The following is a 6510-nucleotide window of genomic DNA, read 5'->3' on the forward strand; positions in this document are numbered from 1 at the left end:
TATCTCTCCTTCTAGACTGTCAGTTCCTTGTGGGCAGGGAATGTCTTGGTTATTATATTGTACTCTTCCAAGCACTTAGTACAGTGCTCTGCACAGAGTAACCACTCAGTAAATACAATTGACTAAATGAGCTTATGCCAAAAGGGATTTGATAGAAAGTTACATTTTACTCCAATATTTTGGGAGCTTTTCCCACATGTTTTCCAGCCCACCTCCTACCCTTCCAGGGAGTCTCTCCAACTGAGGATTTTTAATATGAGATTGCTGGAGACCCTGTGCAGACCAACTGTTCTATTATACTCTCCCAAGTGCTTAGTACAGTGCTCTGCTCACAGTAAGCACTCAAATATGATTGAATGATCCTCTCTCCCCACTGCCCTCGAGCCTGGGCTCTGGAAATTGCCATGAGACTCCTTCTCTCCTCCCCCAGGATGTCCTCAGGTCAGGGGAGTCAAGGCCAGTTCCAGGGAATGTTGGGGCAGACTAGAAGTCCGTGGCTTCAAGACTGTCCCCTCTTTCCCCAGCAAGTGATGACTTGGTGACGTCAGTCTCTCCCTCTAGATTGTAAGCCCACTGTGGGCTTGGAATGTGTCTACCAACTCTGTTGTATTGTACTCTCCCAAGCGCTTAATACAGTGCTCTGCATATAACAAGCACTCAGTAAGTACCAATGATGATAATGACGGGATCTTCCCTGGGCAGATTTAGGTCACAGATGGTGGTTTCATTAGAAGCTTCATTTTGAAAAATACATCCATCCTGTACTGGTGCACCCAGTCAGTGTCTCTGGCTTATTTCCCTCATTCAGGTTGGGGAGTGGGCTAACCATTGGGCAAATTAGGCTGCCCTCAGGGAGTGAACCAACCTAAGTGTCAGAGGCCCTCTAGAGCTCACCAAATGCCACTCTTCCGCCCTGTCCACTGCTCTAAGCCTAAAATGACCTAGTCAGTCAATCGTATTTATTGAGAGCTTATTCTGTGAAGAGCACTGTACTAAGTGCTTGGGAGAATACAGTATAACAATATAGCAGACATATTCCCTGCTTGGCAAGTCACTTAACTTCTCTGTGCCTCAGTTACCTCATCTGTAAAGTGGGGATTAACTGTGAGCCTCACGTGGGACAACCTGATGACCCTGTATCTCCCCCAGCGCTTAGAACAGTGCTCGGCACATAGTAAGCGCTTAATAAATACCAACATTATTATTACAGTCTAGAGGGGCAGACATTAATATACAAAAAAAATAAATAGACAGTAATAATAATAATAATGTTGGTATTTGTTAAGCGCTTACTATGTGCCGAGCACTGTTCTAAGCGCTGGGGGAGATACAGGGTCATCAGGTTGTCCCACGTGAGGCTCACAGTTAATCCCCATTTTACAGATGAGGTAACTGAGGCACAGAGAAGTAAAGTGACTTGCCCACAGTCACACAGCAGACAAGTGGCAGAGCCGGGATTCGAACTCATGACCTCTGACTCCCAAGCCCGTGCTCTTTCCACTGAGCCACGCTGCTTCTGCAACCCCACCCAGAACCGCTGGTTCTGCAACCCCACCCAGTAAGGGGTGGGGGTTGTGGGGAAGGGGCTCACACAGAGAAATATGGGTGGGCAGACACTCTGGGGAGGGGGGAAGTCAGAAGCTTCAACCTCCTGGTCTTAATCAAAGGTATTTACTGAGTGCTTACTGTGTGCGGTGTGCTGTATTAAGCACTTGGGAGAGTGCAGTACCACAGAGTTGGTAGACATATTCCTGCCCACAAGGAAGGTACAGTCTAGAGGAATATATAAAGACGGAGGAAATTGAGGAGAGTGGGCAGGAGGTTGCTTGGCCAGTCATAATGGACACTATTGATTCTCTAATATTCAGCTGGACCATTCTCTGTCCAGCACCATTTTTGTTTGGTATTTTAATTTTCCCTGACCAGCTTCCTTCAGACTTAAACTCCCACAACTTTGTTCCGTGGATTAGATGTGGAGTCCAAATTCAGTGGGACCAGACAAGGGAACGCAATGGCTCTGGGAAGGGGGAGAGAGAGGGAGTGAGAGAGTGTGTGTTTGTGTGTGTACAGGTTGGGGGTGGAGACAAGAGAGGAGTGTCAAGGGGCCCTGGATAAACATTCTAGATGTGGTTCAATTTGACCATAATGACAGAGATTTCTGTCTGATATCTGATATCACATTACCCCAGCAGCCAGGGTGACGGGGGAAGCAGCATTTTCTAGTGGCTAGAGCATGGGCTTGGGAGTCAGAGGTTCTAAACCCAACTCCGCCACTTGCCGTGCGACTTTGGGCAAGTCATTTCACTTCTCTGTGCCTCAGTTACCTCAACTGTAAAATGGGGATTAAGACTGTGAAACTCACGTGGGACGTGGCCTGTGTCCAACCTGATTACCTTTTATCTACTCCAGCACTTACCACAGTGCCTAGCAAATGTAGGCACCTAACAAATAACATTAAAAATAAATAGGTCTGGTTTTCTGAACTGCTGTCACTGGCCATCCTAGCACTGGGAGAAGTTGTCCCAAGTCCTCTAGTTAGCTAACCCCAGCCAGCTCAAATAATAATAATCGCGGTATTTGTTAAATGCTTACTATGTGTCAGGCACTGTTCTAAGTGCTGGGGTGGAAACAGGTAAATAGGGTTGGGCACAATTCCTGTCCCAAATGGACCTCACAGTTTTAATCTCCACCTTAAAGATGAGATAACGAGCATAAAGAATTTAAGTGACTTGCCCAAGGTCACTCAGCAGATAGGTGGTGGAGTCAGAATTAGAACCCAGTTCCTTAATAATAATGTTGGTATTTGTTAAGCGCTTACTATGTGCAGAGCACTGTTCTAAGTGCTGGGGCAGATACAGGGTAATCAGTTTGTCCCACATGAGGCTCACAGATAATCCCCATTTTACAGATGAGGTAACTGAAGCACAGAGAAGTCAAGTGACTTGCCAACAGTCACACAGCTGACAAGTGGCAGAGCCGGGAGTCGAACCCGTGACCTCTGATTCCGAAGCCCACGCTCTTTTCACTGAGCCACACTGCTTCCTTCTGATTCCCAGGCCCGTACTTTATCCAGTAGGCCACACTGCTTCTTTTGTGGCAGGTTTAGAAACTAACACTGGCACTGGGGGCTGAACAGCTACAGGTTTGACATCTGTCTTGAATACCTAGCCATGGATAATAATAAAAACAATGATGCCATCTGTTAAGCACTCACTATGTACCAGACACTGTATTAAGTGTTGGGGTGGATACAAGCAAATCAAGCTGGATGCAGTCCCTGTCCCACCTGGAGCTCACAGTCTCAATCCCCATTTTACAGATGAGGTAACTGAGGCACAGAGAAGTGAAGAGCCTTGCCCCAAATCACACAGCAGACAAGTGGCAGAACCGGGATTAGAACTCAGGACCTTCTGACTCCCAGGCCCATGCTCTATCCACTACACTATCCCTCTCCCCTGCCTGCCCTCAGTTCCCCTTCCATGACCACTATCAGCCCCAACTCAGCTCACCAGAATCTCAGCAACATCCCCCCAACTCATATATTAGACTGTAAGCCCGTCAAAGGGCAGGGACTGTCTCTGTTACCGATTTGTACATTCCAAGCGCTTAGTACAGTGCTCTGCACATAGTAAGCACTCAATAAATACTCGAAGGAAATACTACTGAATGAATTTACAGGTCAGTCAATCGTATTTACTGGGCGCTTACTATGTGCAGAGCACTGTACTGAGCTCTTGGGAGAGTATGATATAACAGCTATATTCCCTTCCCACAACCAGCTTACAGTCTGTTGACCAGGCCCTGCCCAAAGCTTCAAAGGAGAGCTGCGGGGACGCTCACATATATTTGCAGTTGGGCTTCGTAATTGAAGATGCCCTCTAAGTCCAAAATTCCCCTAGCTGAAAAGACCGTTGTGGGATCCACAGTTCCGGCTATGAAATACAATTTTCCACCCAAGAGATGAAGCAAATATCACAAATAATTCCTCACTGCGTTTAAAAACTAGCAACAACAGTTTCAGGGTCCACATACAAGGAATGTGAGCCAGAAGCCCCGTCGCATCTTTCCTCTTCCCTTTTTGTCCACAGGATGGCACCCCACACCAACTACTTATTAATTAATAATAATGTTGGTATTTGTTAAGCGCTTACTATGTGCAGAGCACTGTTCTAAGTGCTGGGGTAGATACAGGGTCATCAGGTTGTCCCACGTGAGGCTCACAGTTAATCCCCATTTTACAGATGAGGTAAGTGAGGCACAGAGAAGTGAAGTGACTTGCCCACAGCCACACAGCTGACAAGTAGCAGAGCGGGAATTCGAACCCATGACCTCTGACTCCCAAGCCCGTTCTCTTTCCACTGAGCCACGCTGATTAGGTTACAGACGTATCAGTCGGTCAAATATTGAGCTCAATTTCCCAGATTTATACTTCACCACTGCCCCTATCTGTAATTTATTCTAACGTCCGTCTCCCACTCTAGAATGACTTGCCCAAGGTCACACAGCAGACATATGGCAGAGTCAGTATTAGAACCCTTGACCTTCTGACTCCCAGGTCTGTGCTCTATCCCCTATGCCATGCTGCATCTCTAAGAAGGGCAATTTGACTTGTACATTCCAAGCGCTTAGTACAGTGCTCTGCACATAGTAAGCGCTCAATAAATACTATTGAATGAATGAATGAATTTGGAAGCAGTGATCAGTGGAAAAATGGGGCGTGTCAGGAAGAGGACAAATATATGAGCTCTCTTAGGGCAGGGCTCACATCTTATACTTAGTGCTTGGCACATAAAAAGCACTTAACAAATACCATTATTATTGTTATTCTCTCAAGCACTTAGTACAGTGTTCTGCACAGAGTAAGTGCTCAATAAATACCACTGGATGATTGATTTTTCTTCTTTCGAATGTTCACCCAAATACTCAGTACAGTGCTCTACAATCAAGCAATCCATCAGTGGTATTTACTGAGTGATTTTGGGGTGCATTGTACTAAGCACTGGGTAGACTACAATACAGCAGAGCTGGGAGATAGGCTCCTGACCATAATGAACCTACAATCTGGACGGGGAGACAGACATTAATATAAATACATTTACACACTCTAGCTGCTCAGTAAATAGTGCTCTTACTAAGTTGGGCTCAATAGTTCTCGAGTTCAGGGTGTGCTGCCCACTTTAATCTCGCCACTCTCAGAGCCATCCCAGATGAGGTTCAGCTGGTGTGTGGCAACTGGGCCCCACACTGGCCCAGGAACTCCTGCCTCCCTTGTCACTGCAGTGGCAAGTTTTCGAGCATTTGGAAGCCAGTTGATGGGAAAAGCTGTGTCTTTGATGGCAGACTCTGATTCCCCACTACTCTCAGTGGAAAGATGCAAACCGCCATGCAATAGCAGAGAGTTGTTTGGCGGTGGCGGAAACACAGGACCCCAGTTTTGCTCTGGAGTTGGGAAGCTCTAAATTTTAGTAGTCGCTGTCATTTCTATACACCCTCCCCATCCCCCAAAATGAAAAACTGGGGAAAAGTATAATACTAAAATTGCAGTCCCCTATCCGGAAAGCATTGCGGCCCTACCTGTCCTGGAAAAACTTGTAATAAAAGAGTCTTCATTTCTGTCTGTTTTCTCCCTTTTGTTTAATGATATTTATTAAACACTTACTATGTGACAGGCATTATTCTAAGGGCTGGGGTAGATACAAGCTGATCAAGTTAGTCACAGTCCACATCCCTCTGGGGTTCACAATCTTAAGCCCCATTTTGCAGATAAAGTAACTGAGACAAAGAGAAGTTGAGTCACTTGCTTAAGGTCAGACAGCAGACAAGTGGCAGAGCTGGGATTAGAACGCAATCAATTTCTTCTGACTCCCAGGCCCACGTTCTATCCACTAGACCACATTGCTTCCCCTTTTGCAATAAAGCCTGCATTTCTCCCTCCCTCCCTCAACTCCCTGTGACCCTGTACATATCCTCAGGCTCAAGGTAGTACCATCCCATATACATGAAACCACTCCCAACCAGAGCTCTCACCTCAGCCGAAACAAGTAGCCGGTGAACTGCCTGGGGCTGCTCGTAGGGGCCTCTGAATGCTTGGGAGGAGCTCTAAACTACAAGTGGCAAATTCCCACACCAACATGAATGTTAGTGCTCTTCCTCAATCTCAACAACAGCTCTAACCACATCAACTTCCTGTTCTAAAGCTGACTTCCTATTGGCTTCTCCAAGCCAGCTCACTCTGCTTATATCACCTCCCTCATTTTTCCCTACTCTCCTGATTGCTATCTTCCCGCAAATCCAGCAAACCTGCATTCAGCTTCTCTTGTGGCCTACATTCTTCACTTTTCCAGAGCAACACTGACTCCCAGGACAAAGGAATGGGGATAGTGGAGGCTTTAGTAAGCACCCTCTAGACTGTAAGCTCACTGTGGACCAGCAATGTCTGTTTATTGTTGTATTATTCTTTCTCAAGTGCTTAGTATAATGTTCTGCACACAGTAAGTGCTCGATGAATGT

Source organism: Ornithorhynchus anatinus, chromosome 6 (assembly GCF_004115215.2).
Source record: "Ornithorhynchus anatinus isolate Pmale09 chromosome 6, mOrnAna1.pri.v4, whole genome shotgun sequence".
NCBI classification, from domain to species: Eukaryota; Metazoa; Chordata; class Mammalia; order Monotremata; family Ornithorhynchidae; genus Ornithorhynchus; species Ornithorhynchus anatinus.